The sequence below is a fragment of the Rattus norvegicus genome, chromosome 20 (genome assembly GCF_036323735.1).
Source record: "Rattus norvegicus strain BN/NHsdMcwi chromosome 20, GRCr8, whole genome shotgun sequence".
Taxonomy (NCBI): Eukaryota; Metazoa; Chordata; class Mammalia; order Rodentia; family Muridae; genus Rattus; species Rattus norvegicus.
In genome coordinates this window covers 18,296,808-18,321,851 of record NC_086038.1, presented here as the reverse complement: position 1 = coordinate 18,321,851, position 25,044 = coordinate 18,296,808, and the positions used below count along the sequence as shown (strand labels likewise).

Here is a 25,044-nt window from a genome sequence, read left to right as displayed (position 1 = left end):
ATACCTCACTTTCTTCCCTAGCATGGTCAGGATGTGTGGATGGTGCTTACTATTTCCTATGGCAGCGGGTAGGACTTGGGGCAGTTCCAAGGACGGCTGGTCACTGGTGCCATCAAATATTAAAAAATCTGTATCTACTGTACCCTTAAAATGCTGGTCTCTGCCCTTTAAAAGAGTCTAATAGTGAGAAGATGACTATGGGGTTTAGGGCACATATTCTCACAATGTCACATGAAGGAACAGGAGAGGAGAACGGAGAGAAGAAAGTCAGAAGTAGCATTAGAAAGTCAGGCATGGGGGCTGGGGATTTAGCTCAGTGGTAGAGTGCTTACCTAGGAAGCGCAAGGCCCTGGGTTCGGTCCCCAGCTCCGAAAAAAAAGAACCAAAAAAAAAAAAAAAAAAGAAAGTCAGGCATGGGGCAGGGTGGGGCAGGGGTGTTCTGGAGAGATGGCTCAGTGGTTAAGAGTGCTGACTGCTCTTCCAGAGGTCCTGAGTTCAAATCCCAGCAAACACATGGTGGCTCACAACCATCTGCAATGGGATCTGATGCCCTCTTCTGGTGTGTCTGAAGACAGTGACAGTGTACTCATATACATACAATAAATACATTAAAATACAGGCATTAATCTATATGAGGTGTCTTAGTTAGGGTCTTATTGCTGTGAACAGACACTGTGACCAATATAAGTCTTATAAGGACAACATTTAATTGGGGCTGGCTTACAGGTTCAGTTCATTATCATCAAGGCGGGAGCATGGCAGCATCCAGGCAGGCCTGGCGCAGGAGGAGCTGAGAGTTCTACATCTTCACCCGAAGGAAGCCAGGGACAGACTGAGCATCCTCAGGCAGCTAGGAGGAGGGTCTCCAAGCCCACCCGACAGTGACACACTTCCTCCAACAAGGCCACACCTTCTCTGGGCCAAGCATATGCAAACCATCGCATGAGGAAAGAGAATATCTCTGAATTCAGCCTCCGGGAGGCACCTCCAGTGGCCTGAGTGACATGTACCCTTGTGACAATCTAGAACGTAGGAACCATGCCAGAAAGCCTGGCATGAGTACTAACATCTCCATCCTCACTCAGGTTTCTCAGAACTGATTTCTGAAAGAATACCTGATGGGCAACCCAGGCTCCCTGGAAAATGGACCCTTTCTTCTGTTTCCCCCACAAATCAAGATCCATGAGTTTGATACCCCCAGTCACAGCCACAGAATCTTAGGATAGGAGGGTCACACGGGATGAAGAATTGGAGTAACTGATTGACCTAGACTGGGTGGTCTCTGTCGTACCGAACTGCAGGATGGGGTGAAGGTATGGCTGTGGCGAGGACAGGAAGTGTGTGTGTGTGTGTGTGTGTGTGTGTGTGTGTGTGTGTGCAGATCTGTTTTGAGTTGTATCCTCTTAAAATAGAAAGCACTTCCCCAAGACCTGTTTCATGATCCTACTTAGAAAGCTGTTCATCGATCTTCTGCTTCTTTATATGGGACCATTTCAAATAGTGTCATCATAAGACCCACAGACATGGAGCTGGCTGTTCATGGACAGGCGGCCACATCACGTTTCCTACATGCCTCACAGCGTGATGTGGAAGGCTGTGCAGTCTACATAGCCATCCTAGCCAGAGGGTTAAAGGAACGGAGTGACTACGGTCAGCTAGGAGGCTCAGGGGGGATGGAGAATTTTAAGAAAGAAATAGAAAAATGTGCCTTTGGGAATCATAAAAAACAGTGTCGGTCCAGTCCTTCCTGAGTCGGTTTTTGTGGTTAGTACCAGGATGTGGGCATGTCATCCATGGCGGCTAAACGCTGCCCCTCTGTTGACATGGTACAGCTTGAACCCACGAAGTATGGAGCTTGGCTTTGTCGTTTCCTTCAAGATAGGATTTTTCTAGGTTGTCTTCCAGGCTGGCCTTGGAATCTCAACCCCCTGCCTCAGCCTTCTGGGTACTGGGATTACAGGTGTGGATAGACTGAACATCTGCTGTACCCGATGAGTTAAAATGGTCTACCGCAGAGCAGCAAAGACAGTTCCAGCCATGGGCATTGTTCTCCAGGGTCACTAAGGCTGTCGTCCTCAAGCACCCTGGGGGCCGAACTAGATTTAAAAAGGAAGAGAAAATCGATATAAAGATAGCATCATTTTCTGTGGTGAGATGTTGGCTTCGAACAAACAGTCCAAGGACATTTTGAGGCCATGTGGGGGAAAACCACTTATTTGCATTTTACCGTTTTTTTTCCTATGGTGACTCTGCTCTGTTCCTAGGTTATCTGTTTGCTTTAAAATTAAAAACTGTTGAACCAAACACACAAAAGAGGGAGAGAGTGGGCCGGCTGTCAATTTTGCTGCAGTCTGGCTCAAAGGGCACAGCCCTGAAGGACAGCTGCATTGCTCCTCCCTCCCCTTTCATCGCAGGAGCAGTGGTGCCAGCTGCAGCCAAGCCGCAGTCTGTGTCCTCTGTGATGGTCACCCCAGTCTTCCTCTCTCTGGCCCCTGCCTCCCAGCAGTGGCATTTTCTGGTCAGGCTTCTTAGTTACTCTTCTACTGTTGTGACAAAACACCACAGCCAAGACAATTTGTTGCAGTAAGTTAAAATGGGTTTCTTTTACTCCACACCAGTTCCAGAACCGAGGGGCCTCGTGACATCTGTGAGACATTTTCATCTCAGTCATGTGACTCACCCGCTAAGCTCCATCCCATATCACACTGCCGATGGCTACTCTCTGAGCCCGGCAGCAATCTCTCTACCCATCTAGTTCCCAAGGCAGGTTGCCACCATGCCAAACACACATCCCAATTCCGTGGCAGCCCAGTGTGTCCAACCACCACACACTCTTGAACTCAATTAAATTGCCACATTAAAGAACACACACAATACAATAACCTCTGATCCAATTGATAAGATATGATTTGCTCATGTAGACATACAAAGCCCTAGACACATCCATCCCTTAAGAATATTCATAACAACCTGTAGATGTGCAGAGAGGAATCTTAACATCCACCTCCATGTTCTCTTAGCTGCTGCTTCTCTCCTTTCTAGTTTCCCCATCTCTAAAACTTTTCTCCTGCCCATCCTTCCTTCTCGTCCAATAACAGGCCTCGTTCTATCCTGTACCTGCCTTCACTTGTATAATGACATCAACCTACAACAACTTATAAAAGAAAGCATTTAGTTTGGGGTACACAGTTTCAGATAGTGAGTCCATGACCATCAAGATGGGGAGCGCATCAGCAGGCAGGCAGGCTGGCAGGCAGGGCTCTGAAGCAGTGGCTGAGAGTTCTATTTAATCCACAAACAGGAAGCAGTAAGAGAACTAACTAGGAATAGTGTTTGCTTCTGAAACCTCAAAGCCCGCCCCCAGTGACACACCTTCAACAAGGCCACACCTCCTAATCCTTCCCAAACCATTCCACCTAGTGAACAAGTGTTTAAACATATGCACCTCTGGGTGGGGGTGGGGAGGTGGGGGGGCTCTTCTCTTTCAAACCATCACAGCAGGGTTCCAGAATTGTGTGTTTGAAACCTGAGAACTTCTGGTCAAAGCACACAGGATGTGATTCTTGTTAGGAGTTGGAGAGAAGAACCCCCCTCATCTCTTCCCAAGAATATTGAAGCCAAGGGTGGTTTGTATTCAGGACAGAGAGTGAGGCAGTGGGCAAGGGACAAGGGCCTCTGGGTATTAGTTAACTAAGAACTGCCCGCATTCCAGAACCAGATGCCCCCCTATCCCACACCCTGCCCTTAATCATTAAAGTGACAGGTTTTTACCTTTTTGTATTTTCCCTATGTGAATGCTCCCTACCTCCTGGTCTCTCTCTCTCTCTTTCCATCCGTACTCAGAGGCAGCGTTTTGTATCTCCCCTCGCCAATAAATCTCTTGCATGAGTCTGTGGCAATGGGGTGACTTTTTTGTGGCATTCCTTGGCCAAGGTATTCTTTTGATGCAAAACCCTTTCCCTGGGTTCACAGTTGAGTGTTTTTCTTCTAATGAATTTATTGACTCTTGAATTCACGCCCTGTTTCATGATCATTCCCGATGCCAGGCAGGGGAAGGACGGTGAGGCCAGCCACTGTCTCTGCTTATGACACCTGCGCCTTTCTTGAAGTGTTTTGTTTCCCTGCAAAATATCATTTTCTGTATTCAAAAGACACGCATATTTTGGAACACTGGGCTAAAAGTCTAAAATGTGCTTTTGTGCGTTTTTATGGAATCTTGTTGGGTCAAAATCAAGTCCAGTCATAAGGGTAAACATAGCTCCTTCCCCTTTCTTGGGAATGGTGGTGATCTAAGGACTACCTAGGGGGAGTAATAGAGACACAAGGTCAGGGCTTCCGTCCAAACCATGGACACCTTAGGGAAATGCTCTTTTATTTGTTACTGTCATTATTTCAGACAGGGTCTCCCTCTGTAGACTGGCTTAGAACTCACCACATAGATCAGGCTGCCCTTGAACTCAGAGAGCCCCCCCTCCTGACCCCCGCCTCTGTCTTCAAATGCCAGGATTAATGGTGTGTGCCAACATTCACTGCCAAGATTTATTAGTTTCGAATGGTGTGTACATGTTTGTCTGTTTCTAAATCCTCTACCTGCCTATGTGTGTGTTAAACATGTAAAACACTACTCCCATGACAGCTTTCTATGTCACTCCATTTGACATAGTCCTGTGTGTGGGGGTGCCCCTTCTTTATACTTTGCAGAGAAAATGGAGAGGCAACATACAATTAGTAAAGTTTCATCCCGGAGTTTGAAATTGGGCCTCTGAACTCTCTATTCACCACGGAGAGGTAAAAGCTTTATAACTCTGTGTCTGTGATCCTAAGGTAACAAGAGGGATGGGGCCTTCCCTCTAGAACTACACAAAGCTATTTAAACCCAATCCTTCATTTCTGAGCAGACTAAACGAGACCATTGAACAAGCCCATTTTAACACATTTATTTTCCTTTCTGCAGCGAGCATGCTGTATATGTCATGAGAGTTAACTCCTTTGGATACGGTTTAATTTTCCATTACACGAATATCAGCAACCTTTTCCATGTCTCTGTGAGGTGGCATATAAGGGAGCCTTGTGAGGCAAGATAGTCCCAAGAGGGAAAGTTCCGGAATTGCAAATCAGCCGCTTGCAAAACGAATAAGAAGAATGAGTAAGAAAAATTCCTCCTCCCACCGGGAACCCCAAGTTCTGCGTGGTGTTTGTGAGAGCAGGTATGAGGCAGTTTTTGCTTCTTTTTTGTTCCTGCTTCCTTGCTAGAGGGCCTTCAACTTGATTTAGTGGGGAGCTTTGACATATGGTGTCTAACTCACCCCGTGAGATGAAAATTACAGTCATTCAGGGCTACGTCGGCCTTCACATGCCAGTCCCTTTGCAGTGTTTCAGATGGAAAGGCATATTTTCCAACATCGTACTTATATTACATATGTACGTATTGGGTAAAAGTCACTTCTCATTTTAAGGCAAAGATGGGTGGTAGAGAGGGAACCTGTCACCCTCTGTTTCCCAAGGAAGTGGATTATGGAGTGTGGACTTTCTAAGGTAATGGGAGGTAGCCATTGAAGTGAGGTAAAGAGAAATTGAACACAGCAGAGTATGGAGTGGTAACCAAGAGTCACAGCTGTCTCCCTGAACCTCACAGCATATCCTTACAGTGTTACTGTTTCTTCTTTTAAAATCAAGTTACGAGGATATTTAGATCTTACCCAACTCATGCCGATGTTATAGGAGCTGAGACCACAGACAGGAGAGACAGCAGACTCAAGGTCATTGCTTCGTTCTATCCTTAACTCATTCTTGAAGATCGCTTGTTTCTTTCTTTTGGTTCTTTTTTTTTTTTTTCGGAGCTGGGGACCGAACCCAGGGCCTTGCGCTTCCTAGGCAAGCGCTCTACCATTGAGCTAAATCCCCAACCCCGCTTGTTTCTTTTTTTCAATCGTTTTTTTTTTTTCCAGAGCTGGGGACCGAACCCAGGGCTTGCTTGTGCTTGTGCTTGCTAGGCAAGCGCTCTACCACTGAGCTAAATCCCCAACTCCTCTTTTTTTAATATTAACTGTATGTATATAAGCATTGTCTGCACGTATGGGTCCTGTGTATGCAGTACCTGTGGAGGCCAGAAGGGGGTGATAGAAACATTTTCCTTACAGTAAATCGAAATACATTTTTCTAGCTTCCAACCATTGACTCTTGGGCAGCCTTCAGACAGATACCTATAGACAATCTAATCTTTCTTTTACGTTAGACCCCCTGTATGCTTTGGCAGTCTTTCCCTAAGAGGACACAGAAGGGAGAGACCATGGCTACTTTATAATCTGTGTTCTAAAGTCACGTTCTGCATGCATACACACACCCATGTTATTATCAGCTTAGCAGAAACTATTAATGGTTTCTTTGTTCTGAGTTAACTAACCTTCTCCCCAGCCCAGACATCTCTGAAGGAATACCAAACTGTTAACAGGGGTAACTAACTGGTAACTAACTCGATTCAGTGTTTCAAATGCCTGAGCCTCAAACATCCACAGAATGAAGAGAAGACACAAAGGCTGATAACAAACACAATATCACAACTCTCGGAAGTGTGGCTGGGAGGTCGACAAGATGGCTCAGTGGGGCAGAGATGCTTGTGACCAAGCCCAACTATGGGAGTTCAGTTCCTGAAACCTACATGGTTGAATGTGAGAGCGGACTCCTGAAAGACCTCCTTTTGACCTTCACACTCACCTAAATGTATATATTTTGGTGCATACAATGTAGTCAGTCCCAAAGGTCTGTCATCTGCATTTGGGAAGGACACAGACACTCAGAGCTCCGTACCCCATGATTGTTCTAGAAGTCAGGGTACTTAACTTTGAGTCTCTTCTTTCCCTTCCCATCCCCACACAATCCTCCACTTATTTCTATGGTTTCTGCCTCCTCAGCGCCTCTTGAATTCACTGGCTACTCCACTTACCCGAGACCATCACTCTAGGCCAAGCTGCACTCCTCATCTGGACAGAGGTGGCAGTCCTGAGTGGTCACCCCAGTCCCCAGTAGCCTTCTTCTAGTCTGTCCTCCACCCTGAAGCTCGTGTGATGCGTTAGAACTGCAAACCTGACCCTGCTGCCCTCCAGACAGTCGGTTAGCAGCACCGAGTTATTCTGGAATGAAATGTCCCTTAGCGCAGGTCGGAGGTTCCTGGCAGAGTCTCCATCTTGAGTTGTTCTCTGTCACTCAAGGCAGAGTTCCATCTGTCCCTTGAACAGGGTGTTCCCTCTTTTGGCTCTGGACCTTCAACTATTTTCCTTCTAAATAAAATTCTCTCTCCCATCCTTTTCGCTAAACGTCATTTAGCCTTAGTGTGTCCCCAATCCAGGGTGGTCATATGACTTCCCTGCTCCAGGTTGGCTCCCCCTGTTGAGAGTTTTAGGGCACCCTGTACTTTTCCTTCTCAATGCTCTCCGCTGCTGCTGCTGTAACATCTTCATTTAAACTAAATTTCTATTAAAATTTTACTTAATAAAATTTTTATTTTTATTTAAGTTTACTGATAATGAAAATTTTAACTTTTATTAAAATGTATTTATTTCACGAAAATCCTAGTGTTATTAATGAACGAATGGTGTTTTTATTAAATCTTATCTAATACCACATTAATTTTTATCAAAATTTAATACAAACCCTACTTTTTATTAAATTTTGTTTACTTAATAAGTATTAACGGTTTTGTTGAATTTTATTTATTTGATAAGATTTTAATTTTTATTAAAATTTATTTACTTAAAAAATTTAAATCCAAATGAAGCTGTTATGACAGTAGCAGAGAATTTCAAGCTGAAGTTAAACAGAGGAAGGTGCCCTTCATCCTGTAGTCTCAGGAGTGAATTCATGACCCCCACTGCTGTTCTCTGTAGTTGGCTGGCCTGGTGCAGCTTATATTCTGATGCTAATATCAGGCCCCCAAGACCTGGTTGCCCGAAAAAATCTGCACGTAGACCCAAGTGACACTATGTGACCTTGCCCCCAAATTATTTTTGATTGATGAATAAAGATGCTGATAGCCAATGGCTGGGTAGAAGAGACGTAGGCAGGGTTTAACATTCCAGGTCTGGGAGTCAGAGGTGAACCCTGAGGGACAGAAGAATGTGGAGAAAGAAGGAGAAACTGCCATGAGTTTGGTGAACCATGAAAACGTCGTGGCCCTGAGGGCTGGCCAATTGGAGTTAAAAGAAACCCAGATGAAACATAGTAAGTAATAATTTGGGGTTATCAATAAAAAGTCGATGCTAACAGCATGGAGGGTAGATATCTATTTAGCTCCAATGCTAATTAAGGCTTATTGTAAACATTAACAGCTCTCTCCCCAGCTTCCTCAGACTATTTCGATGCAAAGCCCAGAAACCACATCATCTAACCCAAAAATTCAGTGTGCATTTCTGAAAAACAGAACTTGTTTAATTCTCCCTGGGGTGAGGACACCCTGAGGCTAAGTGACGCTCATGAAATGGATGGGCGAGAGGCAGAAGGCTGGAGAGTTTACTGAGAAGGAATAACCTACCAGCTAACAGCCCTAAGGTTGTGTTGTAAGCAGCCCAGTGACTGTTCTTCTAGGGCTGTGTTGGGTCTTCGCTAGACTGCTGTGGTCTTCGTCAGTCCAGGCAGCAGGAAGGGTTCCACAGAGGACGTGGCTGCAGCAAGGGGAAGGGTTTCTTTCTGAGCTGGAGGCTGAACATCTGAACTTAGGAAAGTCAGCATGGCCAGGTTATAGAGGCCTGCCTCTTAGTTATATGCTATCGTGTGGGGGAGGAGGGCAGGAGATGGCTCGTTCACAGATACAGACATATATGCGGACATAGACATAGACTCAGACATATACACAGAGACACATGCAGACAGCGACACATACACACAGATACAGACATATACAGATACAGACAGACACACAAGCAGACACAGATGCACACAGATACAAATGCTTACAGATATACAAAGACCCAGACATACAGATATATACACTCATAAACAGACAGACAGACTCACACACCCAGACACAGATACACAAACAGACACACATGCAGATACAGACACACACAGATACAAACAGACACAGACACATACACACAGACACACACACAGATACAAACACACAGACAGAAACAGACATACATACAGTCAGACACACACATACACACACCCATCCCCTACCTTTCCCTTCTCTTTCTTTTCTTAGATAAGGACTCATTATGTTCCCTTGGCTAACCTCTAACTCAATGTATAGACCAAGTTGTCCTGGAACTCACAGACGCCCACCTGCCTCTGCCTCCTGAGTGCAGGAGCCACCACATCCCACTCTGTTTTTAATTCCACCTTTAGGGCCCTCCCTCAGGGCAAACTGAGTCAAAGACGGATTAAGGGTAGAGACAAGATGAGGATCTGTCAAAATGTCTCTTCAAATGTAAGGGAAGCAGTACTCACTGTGCGGGCTACGTGGACCAGGGTTCAGATCCTGACTGGAATTAACCAGTCGTGTTTTGTGGTCCAGCTCTCTAAAGATCTGCTTCTTTGTAACGAAAGCTTAACGTCAGTTGTATCAGCACAGCACCTGAGGCACACCGGATGCTCAGTATTATAGCACTGATTTTCTGCTGCCCACCAGACAGTTGTAGGGACAGATCCATGGTCTGTGCTAATGTGTGTTGAGATGTACTCCCAAGCTGGGACAGTTCAGGGGACATCCTCCACTGGTGTAGCATGCTCTCCCTGCCTCAGCTGCCTCCCACTCGAGTCTCTATATCCATGTCTGGGATGGGATTGGAACTCTCACCTCCTTTATTGCTGTCTGAGTGCAGGCTAGACCCTACTCCCTTTCAGTCAGTCTGAGTTCACAGGATGCGCTCTCCAGGACCATTGCTTCAAATGGCTGGATTTTTTATTTTTATCCCCAAACACAAGGTGAAGAGTCATTTTCCTCATTACTTTAAGTAGTGAAGTGACATTCACTAGATGAGGGGGAACCAGCTCATTTCCTGTGCTACCTCCCAGGCGGCCACACTGCCAGTACCCTCTCAAGATGGCATTTAATATTCCTTAGTATTTCTCTTTGCTCATTTGAACTCCATGTATCTTAGCAGACACGCCATCACTCCTTTTTTTTTTTGTGAGGATGGGGTCTGTGATTATACGCTTCTACCCCTTCGGCAGATCTCTCTGCTTCCCCTTAAAACTCATTTAGAAGCGGCCAAGCTCCTGTTCACAATTTCCTTATCTATTGGTGATTTCAATTCCCCCTTGGCAATCTTTGCCTCACCTTTCCCAATAGCGTAGCAACAATGCTTACAGACAGAACAAATGGAAGCAAAATAGCAGCCGAATGAACACTGTATTTTTCTGGCGGTCCCTTGGCATTGCATCTCTGTCCCGGGAAGACGCAATACAATGGTTATTCTGACCTAGAACAAACAAGGAGCGAAAAAAGAAAATGTTATCTTTCCTTCCACCCACAAGCTCTCAATTTTTAAAATGTCATTTCACCGTGGGTCTTTTCTGGTCGGTGATTTACAGCCATTTATTTATTAATAAAAGCTGCCCCCAAGTAGTAATTTATTCTTTCTGTTTTATTGAAGAACACTGCACCATCTTTATTTTAAAACATTTTTTTCAAGGTCAGCCAGTAGCCCATTTATTTTGAATTATGATTGGTGAATTGAAATTGCACAATGATTATGACTTTGTCACTTTAAATATATGGGCTTTGGAATCTAAAGACTTTCTCTTCTGCGTTCAGGCACTTGGGTAACCTTCGCCAAGCAGATCAATGTCTTTGAGCTTTAGTGTGGTCATCCGTACATGGGTGTCAGGATCAACAAAACACCATGACAGAAAAGCTCTGAAGAGAGTCCCTGACAGGGAGAGTCTCTACAGAATCGCCTGTCTCTTCTTCTGAATGGATTCTGATAGGACTGAAACTGTTAATTTTGAGTTAATTCCCAGGAAGTTAATTTTTATGGATTTATCTGTAAAAATTGAGGCAACAAAAGGCAAATTTGTTAGTTGGGTTAGTATGTATTTTACATGTATGATGTGTGAGTCTGGATGTATGTATTTCCTAATATTCCTAGCAATGTTCATTTTCCAGTTGTTATAAATTTATTTTTTGTGTGTGTAAGGGGGAAGGGGGACACAGGGTTTCTCTGTGTAGCCCTGGCTGTCCTAGAACTCACTCCATAGACCAGGCTGAGCTTGAACTCAGAGATCCACCCGCCTCTGCCTCCTGAGTGCTGGGATTAAAGGTGTGCACCACTGCCCAGCCTTAAAAAAATAATTATTTTGTGTAGTTGAGTGTTTTGCCTGCATGTATATCTGTGTGCCACACGCATGCTTGATGCCTGAGGAAGTGGTGAGCCTCCATGTAGGGGCTGGGAATCAAACCCAGGCCCTTTGCAAGAACAAAAAAGTCCCCCAGTTATAATTTTTTAATTATATATTTATATGTATATACATATATATACACATATACACATATGTACATATATACATACATACTTATATACATGTACACACACATACACACACACACACACACATATATGTTTCCTGTGTAGAGGGCAGAGAGGGCATCAGATCCTCTGGGACTGGCATGAGAGATGGTTATGAGCCACCACATATGTACTGGGAAACAACCCAGTTTAAATTTTCAAATCTCAGTCCATCACCAGGGGAAGTCCAAGCAGGAACCTAAAGGTGACTCTGCTTGCTATCATCATCTGACCCGGGAACTCACTTCACAAACCCCCAAATACAGCAGGAATTCTCATGAATGAGGATGGCCTTCTGACTTCTAGGCTAGCTCATTCTCAGCTAGCTTTCAGGACTGCCTGCCTATGAATGGTGACGCCCACAGTGGGCAGCCCTCCTACCTCAATTAACACTCAAAACACTACCCCCACTGACTTGTCTACGGGTCAATCTGATCTAAGCAACTCCCCAGCTGAGCAGATTAACTAGGATGAAGAATATGATGGCGGGTCCATGGTAAGGACTTCGGGTTTCCTCCACTTTGAGGGACATGGCTCAACAGAGAGAGCTTTGGACAGAAGAGTTCCCAGTCCTGTGGAGAGTTAGAAGGTTCTCTGGTTTTTTGGTGGAAAAAGAGATGGGATGTGGTGGTTTGAATAGGTTCAGCCCCCCTAGACTCATGCGTTTGAATGCTTGGCCCCTAGGGAGTGGCACTATTAGGAGGTGTGGCCTTGTTATGGAAAGTCTGTCACTGTGGAGTTGGGCCTTTGAGGTCTTAAATGATTAAACTATCCCCAGTGTGAAACAAATCCAGTCTCCCCGTGGCTGCCTTTGGATCAGGATGTAGAACCCCTGGCTCATCCAACATCATGTTTACCACGTCTTCCCATCATGATAATGAACTCTGAATTTGCAAGCCCAGCCCCAATTAAACATTAGCCAAACAAGAGTTGTCTTGCTTATGACACAGCAATGGAAATCCTAATTGAGACATGGGAGGAACCAAGGATAACCTCGGGTGGTTGCAGAGAAGCTGGTTAGAGACATTTGTGCTCGTGAGAAGGGGTCAGGCTATGAGTGTGTTGCAAACAAACAAAGCCTGCTCTGGGCAGTGGTCAGTGCCCATGAGGCAGCGTCTGTGAGGTCCAAGCTCCAATGATAGGAACAGAAGAGGGTCACAGGAGACCAGGAGGCTTAGAATTCAGAGTCACAGGCACACGGGACATACTTAATTCACAGGGACAGAGGCCACTAAGCAGACAGATGTGGTGTTGTGCCAGGAAGTGTTTGTGAACCCCAAAAGACCACCAAGGAGCCGACTCATAATCATGTTAGGGTCTCTTCATTAAAATCTCCAGTTTGGGGTAACTCACCACCGGCCCACAGGGCACCCTCATTGGTACAGGATTTTATAAGAAATGAGAGCAAGTGAGCGGGGTGTTCAGCCCGGCAAGCATCTAATAGAATGACTATTGTAGGCTGACTGGTGGGTGCTCTGAAGTAAGACCATGAACAATCACAAATGGTCTGGAACAGTCAGACTAATCTTGGATTAACTGTTGCTAAGAAGTAACTCTGGGGTATGAGCCAAGGACAAGCCATGGGGGTCCTTCCTGGTATTTGGGTGTATCTTGAGTTCAGCTGGAGGTCAAGTTCTCAGGATTTTTTTTCCTTTTAAGACGGAGTTCTGTCCCAGGATGGAATAGGTTTGGCCTTTCAGTGGCAGGCATCAAGTCACATACAGGTCCGCACTGTAGCACAGGCAAACGCATGTGCTCCCCAGGGAATATTTGTAGAGAACCACACAAAAGTAGCACTCTACCAGGAATAGTGTGCACAGATTGCGTGTCTCTTTACTTCTGGGTTCCCTACACGTATGGTGTCAGCCATTTTCTCAGATGCCCAGAGGTAGCCATTCAGGTTACCCATTCAGGAGATCCATACCGGCTCCATGATGTCTAGAAACAGCCATGGTCTTCTGTTTTCTACATCTTTCTTCACAAAAACCCAAACACTTGAGTGATGTCTCTCACATTCCAAAGTTCCTTGAAGGAGGCATCTTGTTGAAATGAGAGTGTCCAAAGTTTCCAGATTCACCAACACGGGTGGACCAGCTGGCTTTGTGTGTTAACTTGACACAAGCTAGAGTCATCAGAGAGGTAGGAACCTCCATTGAGGAAATGCCTCCAGGACATCCAACTGTAAGGCATTTTCTCAATTAGTGATCAATGGTGGGGAGGGGGAAGAGCATTGTGGGTAATACCATTCCAGGGCTGGTGGTCTCGGGTTCTATAAGAAAGCCAGGGTTGCAAGCCAATAGGCAGCACCCCTCCATGGCTTCTTCATCAGCTCCTGCCTCCAGGTTCCTGCCCTGCTGGAGTTCCTGTCCTGACTTCCTCCAGTTGTGCTTTGGAAGGGTAACTGTTTTCCTCCTCAACTTGCTTTTTGGTCATGGTGTTTGATCGTAACAATGGACACCTTACTAAGACGGTGGTAAAAATGTAAAAAAAAAAAAAAAAAAAAAAAAAGTGAATGAACTCTCCAAGGTAGGAAATCAAAACAAAACAAGCAAACAGCAACAAAACAGAGGACAGTTGTTGAGGGGAGGAGTCAGGAGAGACAGGTGGGGTGCTCTCCTCTGGCCTGTCAGCGTATTGTCACAGGTAGAAAGAGAAGCATCAGATTGCCAAGAACTGGGGAGGCATGTGGGAAGTGTGGGTTTCTCGTTTATTTTGTTGTCTACAATGCCCCTGACTTCATAATCCCAAAGGCCACGTGTGGCATCTGTACCCCTGTAGAATCCCAGGGACTGTTTCTAAGGGAGTCTCTCTGTCTTCATGCTGTCCAGTCTTCTACTGCACATGCCCACGGAGGTCTTCCTAGATGTGTTCTGTGTTATGTCAACCCCTCACTCTAGAAACTTGGATGACACCCTAGTGCCAGCAGACAACAGCCCGCTAGCTTCCACTGCTGCAAACTGCCCCTCTTTCAGGATTGTATGGTCCTGCCTCTGGAGCCTTGTTCATTAGCATCGTGCTCTCTGGACAGTGGTCCCCATATTTGTCCCATGTTGTCCCCTCTTCCTGCCTTTCTCTTCTCTCTGGAGAGGGAAGACATGCCCAGACCTCTCGGCCGTGCCAGCATCTGGTGTCCTAGATGCCTTGCCAACATTTGTTGTTGACGAACGGGTGGGTTCTTAAAGTTCTTGTTCTGATTAGATTTTGAATTAATTTCAGGTTTATTACAGCAACAAAACAAAAATCGCTCCCTACCTTGGAAAGCAGAATTATGATCTGGATGAGTAATTCCCAAAGGAATCCTAAGAGGAATCCTTTCCTGGCTTCCTGAGGCTTTGAGTGAATAGATACTCAGTCTCAGAGGCCTGCTAACACCAAGCCACTCACCGCCCCATGCTTCCAGCAGATCACCGAGCACTAAATATATATATTTTAAGTTCTCTCATGGATTCTGGATTTCTCCTTTCCCTCAGCCACAGAGGACACAGGATTTAGTGTGCCCTTCTGCCCACCTCTACCCGATTTTTAAGGATAAACACTGGGAAGTTGCTGGCAGAAATTGCTTTCTATACCCATCGAAGGCATGTTATTAAAAGTTAATGGGTTTCCCTCACCAGGTTTGGGACTAATGTAGCAATAAATTGAATCAAGATGACTCAGGCGGTCTACATCACAAGAGACCGGTGGACAGGGAGCCAGAGGACTTCTGGGTTTTCTCAGGGGGAGAACGGGACCTCGGTAAGGCTGGGTGTCTGGTTTTAACCCATGAATCCAGGAGAAGTGAGGTTGCTTTCGGGATCAAGCCACACTGACCTAAAGTTGTCCGTTTGAAGTCTCTCATGGATGTTTTCTGGTTTGGGGCCAGCACCCTCTTGTGAAAGCTGAGATTCCTGGGTGTAGAGGCTAGAGAGAAAGCAAAGAGTTCCTGCAGCCTCAGCGGGGTGGGGGAGGGGACGGAGTCTTTGGGGAGGGTGGCAATGCCAGCCCATCACTTGCAGTCTTGGTTTCATTCTGGACCTACACTGTCTCAGGATCCTCTCTTGGGACCAATAGTGTCCCAATCACAGTTTAAGGACCACCTATATGGTACCCACTGAGTAGGTAAAAATGAATTAAAAACAGTCGGTGTGTCTTTCCTTTCCCTTTCTTTTTCTTTCTTTCTTTCTTTTTTTTTATTTGGAGCTGGGAACCGAACCCAGGGCCTTGCGCTTGCTAGGCAAGCATTCTACCACTGGGCCAAATCCTCAACCCCGTGTCTTTCCTTCCATCTGTTTCTCTCCCACTTTCTTCCCTGCGAGTTTTGGCTTCGACAGTGACAGGACATGGTGGAAACCTTTTCGTTGGGCGTGGATAATAAGTCAATGCTAATGATACTGTAGAGGGATGTTAGGGGATGAGGTAAAGTCCTATCGAGGAGACTTTGGAGGACACACACACACACACACACACACACACACACCAAAAACCATCATCATCATCATCATCATCACCACCACCACCACCACCATCAACAACAACAACAAAACAGACTTCCTCCAGCATCATCCTGTAAAATGACAAATTGGCAAAGACTGGCCCTGAGTATGGGACCTGTATCAGATTGGGTGTCCTGATGTCGTGCTGGGCTAGTGGATTTATCCCGTCTCAACAACTTCAGGGCACCCTGTGTTCTCAGCAGGGCTGGGAGGAAAGAGGACCACTTCTAGGATGTTTTCAAGTGAGGCTCCTGCTGGATCGGCAGAGGGACAGGTAACAGGGGTCACTCTGTGGGTCAGCTGGGCAGCTACCTGCTGCCTGCAATTCAAAGAGCCTCGGCTTCCTAGGATAGACCAAGGCAGGCTTGTCTTAGTCCTAGTTTGGGGCTGATGAGAAGGAAGTCGGGGGCATAAGTGATTCATATGTATGCAAGCTGTGCCTCTTGTGACAAGCATTTACATCCAATTTATAGCTGCTGATTGTGTGGTCCCAGACTTCAGGCCAGCGTGGCCTCCTTCATATCTACTGAGCGGTCCTAAAGGGGGTCGGATTGGCAGCTTCCCAGGAAGGCAAGCTCTTTAGACAGAGCAACTGTGGGCGTGTGTCTCTTTAAATCTTGTGGGATGGAGGAGAACCGCCCAGGCAGTTACCAGGGGCGTGGCTTGTTACCAGTGGCTTCAGCAGCCAGGGACCAAACTGGGTATGGGATGTGAAGGGTGCGAGACAGTATCTCCTGAAGGCGGCTCAGAAAGGCCAAGGTAGAGGAGCCCAGCCAGGAAGATCACCCTCCCTACTGCTCCCTAAGGACGCTGACAGTCCAAACAGGCACAGGATGTTCTCTGTGAGCCCTGGAAGCACACATCTTCAAGTTTTATGAGAACATTCTGGCACTTCCAATGATATTAAAAATTTACTGCCCACGCTTCACTCAGATGGGAATATTCTTTTAGAAATGGAACGAGATACCTCCTCATGCTTCCGGGGCACCTTTCTGTCTGGAGCCACGGTAGCCAACGCCCTCCCTCCAATCCTTCCTCCTCCTTTATAGCCCACAGGCTTTAAGACTTCTTGAGGCTCATAGGCCTCTTGAAGCTCATGATTCTTCTATCTGTAAGGAAGGAATTGGTTTTAAAAAATTTTTAAAAATTCTTTTAAAAAAGAATTCTTTTAGAAAAGAATTTTTAAATTTTAAAAAATTCTTGGGCTCGGGAGATGGCTCAGCATTTAAGAGCACTGCTCTTCCAGAGGTCCTGAGTTCAATTCCTAGCATCCACATGGTGGCTCACAACCATTTGTAATGGGATCTGATGCCCTCTTCTGTTGTGTTTGAGGACAGCGACAGTGTACTTATAATAAATAAATAAATAAATCTTTTAAAAAAAGTCTTATGTTGTATGTGTATGGTGTGTATGTGTGTGTGCATGTACCACATGTATGTCCTAGCTTTAGGATCTTTTCACACAGTGGAAGGTGAAAGTCAAGACGATGGGCCGTCTTCATTCTCAAACCATTTTGTAACGGTCTTGCGGGGGATAAAGAGATCGACCTTGTATAAGAAAAATTGGGATGGAGAACGAGGTGCTACAGGTTCCTGAGACCCCTCCAAGAGTCTTGATCTGCTGCTGTACATGGCATTGGATCTAAGATGGCTCCTGGATAGACAGCAAAAAAAGGAATGGAGGCCAGGGCGGTAGCTGCTTCCCTCATCTTCACGGATCTCCCACCCCCTCGCTCCTTCTGAGTTACCTCATCAGACAGGGTTTTCATTGGGGCATAGTGACCGTGTGGTGAGATTCGATTGGCTGAAGATTCAGGGGCTTGAAATTGGCTCGAACTCAGTGCATGAGTTTATTTGCTAGGGAATAAACTCAGATCTGCATCCTGATGCTGGTCTCCGGAGTCTAATTCCCGGATTCAGGTTTTGACACGTGAGGCCATCACCTCTCGCCACGCCCTCATCCTCTGTTCTGTTCCCACATGGTATTAATCCATCGACACTACAACCATCTCCCAAAGAACCCACCTTTTAACACTATTGCAGCCTTTGAATTTAGGGGAACACCGTTCTCACCCGGAAGCCTCTGCATAGGTCCCCAACCCAAATACTTCTCCAAGCCGATCTGTTCCAGAAATGAGAGAGGCACTCAGCAAAGGGCACTTTCCTCTGGATCCGCAGCTACATAGCCCATCATTTATTTCTAGGAACCATGCATGGTTGGCAAGCTATCTGATGTAAATGAATATTTTCAAGCGATTAAAAAATAACCCAAATAGAGACAAGAGAATATTTTAAGTAGGAATGTTGTTAACAGGCAAGATTATTCCAAGGGGGCCAGGTCAGAATTGGGGTTTCAAGATGATTGGAGAACTGGGAGAATGCAGGGTGAGGCATGGGGGCGGGGCTCAAAGGCTGGGACCTCTGCCCTTGTTGGGACTCTGCCTTCCTTTGTGCTCCCTGTGCCCGTGACTCGGTAACAGACTCAGTCTCCCTATCTGTCATCCTCTACTTGAACGCCTCAGTCTCGGAGGATAGGAATTCTGTGGTCCCCGCGGCAGGCATCCCCCAGTCTGCATTTCCCCAACTGCTGCTCCGAGTGTGAGCGGTCCTGCGGCTTGCTTGACTTTCCTCATCGCGGAGCTGAAAGGCCATCAGCCGCAACAGGAAGTGAACACAGTCAGGAGGCCAAGAGGCGACGGAGAGACACCTTGGGAAGACTTTGGGCCTTCAGGATTTCTCTTATGTCTTGGGAACGTGGTTCTTATCCACCTTTTCATGTCTAGTCACAAACCCTAAATCCTAAACCCAGAAATGAGTTTCAAAATTTCTGAGTGAGATCACAAAACTCTCTCTTTATAATATTTTGGTAAAAATGTTTAGGGCAGATGACTGCGCTCCCCCGCGTCCCCTCACAACCCCTAGACTTTTCAGATCACGTCCATCTAAGCTAAAAATGAGGAAACTCATTCACATGCATTGATCTTGCTTTGGTCCTGGGCAGAGGGCCTTGTGGGATACTGAGGTGAAGGCAGCCACCCGCCAGTTAGCTATCTCTAGTGTACCTGGCTCACCAAAGATGATGATGTCAATAGACTTCTTGATCTCCTCAGAGCCCTGCTGCTTTGTTCCTTCCTGTCATAGCCTGAGGCTCTCTCACCTCCTTGGGGAACACAGAAAGTAAAATTATATTTCCTGCCACTAGGGGTCAGTGTTGTGTTCCTGACTGCTGCTGTGATCTTGAAGAAATAGCGGTGTGGTGATTAAAATCAAAGGCTTGAGCTGAGTCTGCCTGCTTCCCTCTCCATTTGGTAGCTGCGAACCCACTTGGTATTGGACTTGCTGGCCAACCCATCATCACTCTCCCTTAAACCCGTTCTGGACATTTTCTTCCTCATAAATGCAATGGGGACTGGTACTGGTGATACCGGCACCCACACCTTAGAATCCACATAACTCAAACTGGGGCATTGCCATGAAGGAGATGGACAGTGTTTATCTCCAGCGATTTTTCCTCATCACAACCAGAAAAAAAATCACTGAAAGTTTAAATTACAATTAATTATTTTACATAGAAGGAGATTAAAAAAAAAAAAGAGGTTACTGTCCTTGGCTGCACATCAGAGTCTCCTGAGAAGACCGAATAAAATCTTGCAACTCAGGTCTCAGCAAGAAAAGAGATGAGAGGTGGGGGGCTTCAGATGTGAGCATTTCTTAAACTTACTGAGTTGAAGCCAGTTTCAAACACTAGTTGAGCCGCTGGTGTCAAACAAATGCTTTGAACTGTTGGGGTCTATAATACAGTATGATTCTAGGAGGGAGGGAGGGAGGGAGGGAGGGAGGAAGGAAGGAAGGAAGGAAGGAAGGAAGGAAGGAAGGTGAAAATGAGCCAAAATTTGTATTCTAGTTCCATCTATTCTGGTGATCAATGTTACATTGGACGAGGGATATCATGATTTAGGTGTTCTTTCCCTATTAATGCTAAAGGACAAAGGTCATGACATATAATACTTAACAATGAATGGTTATTATTAGATATACTTCCGTGACCACAGTACTAAATTTCATTGTATTTATGGATCTTGAGCACACTTACCTTAAAATTCACGCTATCTTACATGTTTGAGCACGCTGCCAGCATGTGTCTGTGAGCTGTGTGTATGCAGTACCAGTGGAGACCAGCAGAGGGCGCGGGATCCCTTGAAACTGGAGTTAAACGGTTCCGAGTCACCATGCGGATGCTGGGAATCCAACCTGGGTCTTTTGCAGAAGCAGCCAGTGTTTTTGACCACTTAGCCATCGCTCCGATCTAACAGCTTTTCCTTTTTTCTTTCTGGGTTTGACACCCGCTGTCAGTTAGGCTCTGTGCATCTTGAATAAGATGTCTCTCACAGTCTCAGGCATTTGAATGCTTGTTCTCCAGTTAGTTACACTGTTTTGGGGGGCCTTAGAGGGTGCGGCCTTGTCGGAGGGAGTATGCCGTTGGAAGTGGTGGCCTTTGAGAGTGTAAAGGACTCGTGCCATCTTGAACTTGCGATCTTTGCTTCATGCTTGTGATTCAAGCTGTGAGTCTTCACCGCTTTGGCCCCATGCCTTCCCTCCGCCATCACCTGCTAGAACCGTAAGCCCAAATAAACTCCTTCTATACAGTGCCTTTGTCGTAGTGTTTTATCACAGCGCTAGAGAATCATCTGATACCCCATGGATGCAGAATTACATAGAAGGGTGGAGGGTGGGCTCGGCTCAGCGTTTAAACAGTGGACCACAAGGTCTGTTGTTCAGGCATGGGGTGAGGGCATGCCTCTCACATTAATATTAAATGCATCCCAGGGCCTGGGCATCGTATATAAGAAGAACAGAGCAGTCTCTAAAGTGTGAGGTGAAGAAGATGGGGCTGTCAGGGGCTAACCCTTACACAAGGTCTGTGGGCAAGTCTGTGGGGACATTTTCTTGATTGATGGTTGATGTGTGAGAAATCAGCCCGTGGTGGGTAGTGCCACATCTGGCCAGGTGGTCCTGGGAGGTTTAAGAGAAGTAACCGCTTGTGAGGTTGGAGAGCAAGGCAGTAAACAATGTTCCTCTGTGTCCTCTGCTCCAGTTCCTGCCTCAGGTACCCTATTGAGTTCTTGCCCTGTCTTTTCTTCATGATAGACTTTAAGCTTAGGATGAAATAAACCTTTTCTTCTGTAAGTTACTGATGGTTGTGGCATCACAGGGATAAAAAGCATACTCAGACACTGGGATGTTGCCTTTCATCAAACGCCAATGTCTTCAGAAACAGACTACAGCGTGGCATGTCAGCCATTGCACTTACTGGACACCATGTGCTTAGCAATGAGGAACTTGTACAACTTCCCAAGGTGGACTCGAGTTTTTCAGGGTAGTTCCAAGGTGTGACTGAATCATACCAAAGGGCTCCTGAAGGGAGCTCAGGGGGTCTCACGCTGGAAACATCACAGTTTCCTCTATAATTATTGTCAGAAATCTCACCCTAAAATCACTACAGTTCACTCACCCCGATTATCATTATGTCGTCATAATTCAAAGTTGGAGGATTACACTTAAAAATCTTGTGGGGGCACGGTTACTTGCACCTTTAATTTCAGCTCTTAGAAAGCAGAGACAGATGGATCTAATTAAGTCTGAGGCCAGATTGGCTACATAGCAGAGTTCCCGGCCAGTCAAACTACATAATAAGACCGTGTCTCAAAAAAAAATTTTTTTTGGAAGTAGGGAGTGCAAAGAACAATGTAAACCATTAAGTGGTTAACAGTGTGTCTTAGGGTTTTGCTGCTGTGAGGAGACACCATGACTGTGATACTTTGTATATGCTTGGCTTTGTCTCCTGGGATTAAATCTAGCTGGGTGAGATCTTGCCCCAGAGTTCCACTCCCTTAATCTGTTAACTCCTAAAACATAGGATTCAGTTCCATTCTACTTCCTGGTGTGCCATTAATACTTGAACCATATATTTTGTATTTTTCTTTTCTCAGCTTGCTCCTTTTTATTAAAATGCTCTTCATAAGAGTGAACTTAAATAACCACAGAACAGAATTTACACCAGGCTGTTTTGAGACTTTCTTTTTCAAAGCAATTAATCTATATCTCTTCACCTTAACCTCAGGCAGACTCTTCGGACAAGGGCAAAAAGCAGCCATATTATTCACTAAAATACCACAAAAACAGTCTTTAGGCCACATACTGAAATTCTTCTCCACTGAACTCTCTTTGGCCAAGTCTACACAGTTCAAATCAATCTCAGCAACAAAGTCTTTCATATTCTTACTTGGGTAGCCCATTAAGCCCCATTTAAAGCATTCCATTGCTTTCCAAATCCAAAGTCCCCAAGCCACATTCTTCCAGATAAAAGCATAGTCAGGTCTATCACAGCAATACCCCACTCCTGGTACCAACTTCTGTCTTAGTTAGGGTTTTACTGCTGTGAACAGACACCATGACTAAGGCAAGTCTTATAAAGGACAATACTTAATTGGGGCTGGCTTACAGGTTCAGAGGTTCAGTCCAGTATCATCAAAGTGGGAACATGGCAGCATCCAGGCAGGCATGGGGCTGGAGGAACTGAGAGTCCTACATCTTCACCTGAAGGCTGCTTGCAGAAGACTCACTTCCAGGCAGCTAGGGTAAGGGTCTTAAGCCCATGTCCATGTTGACATACCTACCCCAACAAGGCTATGCCTCCTAACAGTGCCACTCCCTAGGCTAAGCATATACAAACTATCATGCAGTGTGAATCATATAGAGCCATCTGGAACATATCCTGAAGTTGTTAGGAAACTTTTAGGGACCCAGTTCCCGCAGAAACTTGTGAGCACAGAGCAACATGAGAATGTTGATCCGTATGATATTGTATGAGTGTCAGAAAAGGCAGGGGGATAGGAACTTGATGGGAAAGATTCACCATCCTTTGTGCACGGCAAGGAGAAAGGATAGAAAGCCAGGAGCAGAGGCTGAGCCAGAGGCTTACATCAGACTGTGACAAAGTTTATGGTCACTATCTCTCCAGCTAAAATACCGATGTGACAGACATCGTTCTGACCAGTGGAAACAAGGGGCTGGACTTCATCCACTGAACGTTATCTGGGTATAAATACAAGTCAGCCCAAAGCTGGTCCGTGCAGATCACCTTGGATGGTAGCCCCTGAGTAGGGTAGGCTGGGAAATGTGGCTTTGCAGAGCCCCTCTGTGCAGTGTAACAAGTATTTCCCAAGTAGAACTGTTGATCCTTTCTGGGATCATGCAGGTGGTGTGAACATGGTTCAGGATGCCTTGTCTCTAAAATGTTGGCTTTTGGGTTTTTTGTTTAGTTGTTGTTGTTGGTGGTGGTGTTGTTGTTGTTGGTGGTGGTGGTGGTAGTGGTGGTGGTGGGGGGTGTATATGTGTTCCCTGGAAGAAAAAGCATTTGTTCTTACATTGACCCACGTGTGCTTAGGTACCTGCAGAGGCCAGCAGAGGGAATTTGATTGATGTCCTCTTGCTGGAATTACAAGCCGTTATTTATAAAGGGCTGTATGTTGGATCTGGGCACCAAACTCAGTTCTTCTTAGAAGAACAGGGAGAGCCTTGACCTCAGAGCCATCTCACAGCCCCTAGCTTTTTGTTATAAGTATGATGCTACGAGTCTGGTCAATTTCTTTAGCTCCTTCTTTCCCTCAGGCTCTCGGGTACACAGAACTATGTGGTGCATGCAGGTGCGGGCTGCTGTTAGTGAACTCAGAGCCCCTGGGCTGACAGCTCAGAACAGATGGGCCATTGTAGACTTCACATAAGCTGGGAGTCCCAGCTGACCAGAAGCCGCTTGGCAAACGTGAGGCAAATTAAGAACTTGGCACATTGGCCAAGATAGGATAGATCCGGCTTTAAATTTGGAGTCAGCAAGTCAGCAGTCACCCGGCGATCAGGAAATCTAGTAGGGAAACCAGTTAAGAATGTTCCTGAATTCTGGAATAAAGAAAGAAAGGGTCTCGGTGCAGAGCAAGCCGTGGCTTCCTTCACCTCCTCCGTTTCAGCTGTGGTTTAGATATTGGTGATGCAGTCGAGGTTTTGGTGATTGCTAATGTCTCCTGGAATTCACTTCTGTTGTACAGTTAGCAACAGAAAACCCAGCTCTGACTACGGCTGCACTTTCCCTTATTGTCCCAATTGCAGCTTCTTGGCGCATGAGAAAACCCTCTTTAGCCTACATTGAGAAGGTTATCCACGGTGTCCACCCGTCAGTCTCAAAACTGTTCTTTCAGTCTCCCCAGAGAGGACTTGAGGCTCTCCGCTGACACACTGCGATATTGCCTATGTCAGAGAATTACCTTTAAACATCCCGGGGAAATGTATTTAAGTCTAGGAAAACAATCTGATTTATTCTCTCCTTTGCAGAATGGTTTAAAATGCAGCTGGCATTGCTTACTGTCGCTCAGAAGAGAAGGTAGACAGGAGATGTATTTATGGGCTCACCTAGCCTTCAAATCAACCCCTCCCTGCACTATTCCAGAGCCTTTGGGTTGCCATGGAAACCACATGGCCTCCAGCTGAGATTCCTCCTGAGACTTAATTGCATTTGGAATTTCATAAACTCTATTAACCTTTCCGTGGCAGGGATGGGTGCAAGGCAAAACGACTTAGATTAATAGCTTAAAGTGATGCGTGTACCCTGGTCCCGTGTGCCTAATGCTCTCTTTTCAGTCAATTAAGCATGTGCGTAAGTGATCATGAGAGTGTTATTGTTGACGTGTTTCCTCCTCATTGGGAATGCAGCCAGGTGCCCCCCCCCCAAAAAAAAAGGGAATCTAAAAGATGTGTCATTTCCAAGGGGGATTTGGAAGGAAAGCTAAATCTGTGTGTCTCTCTGTCTGTCTCCCTACCTCCCATGTTTGTAACGTGTCAGTATATTTTGACGTTTAATCTCGAGTGTCAACTTGACGGAATTCAAATCACCCTGGGAACAAGCCTCTGGGCAAGCCCATGAGGGAGTTTCCAGAGAGGTTTACCTAGAAGGGAAGAACAATTATAATAGGGGTTCAGTCCTCGGAACCCGTGCAAGATCAATGCTCGGACCTTTAA

The 25,044-nt window shown here is 45.9% G+C and overlaps 1 long non-coding RNA gene across 19 annotated transcripts; it reads right to left on the bottom strand.

The window, feature by feature from the left end:
• Nucleotides 1-684: 684 nt before the first annotated feature.
• On the bottom strand, nt 685-20,619 carry LOC102552716 (uncharacterized). 19 transcript variants are annotated; one of them, XR_005497591.2, is made up of 8 exons: nt 20,069-20,619; nt 19,047-19,135; nt 18,001-18,097; nt 10,277-10,418; nt 9,445-9,571; nt 8,528-8,657; nt 3,806-4,121; nt 685-2,096 (listed from the first exon to the last, which is right to left on the bottom strand). It is a non-coding gene; the product is annotated as an uncharacterized LOC102552716 (long non-coding RNA). The 19 variants fall into 19 exon arrangements; XR_005497594.2 differs by lacking the exons at nt 685-2,096; nt 3,806-4,121 and adding exons at nt 7,704-8,097; nt 15,315-15,404 and having other exon boundaries at nt 19,038-19,135; XR_597374.4 differs by lacking the exons at nt 685-2,096; nt 3,806-4,121 and adding exons at nt 7,704-8,097; nt 15,315-15,404.
• Between the last annotated feature and the right edge of the window lie 4,425 nt (nt 20,620-25,044).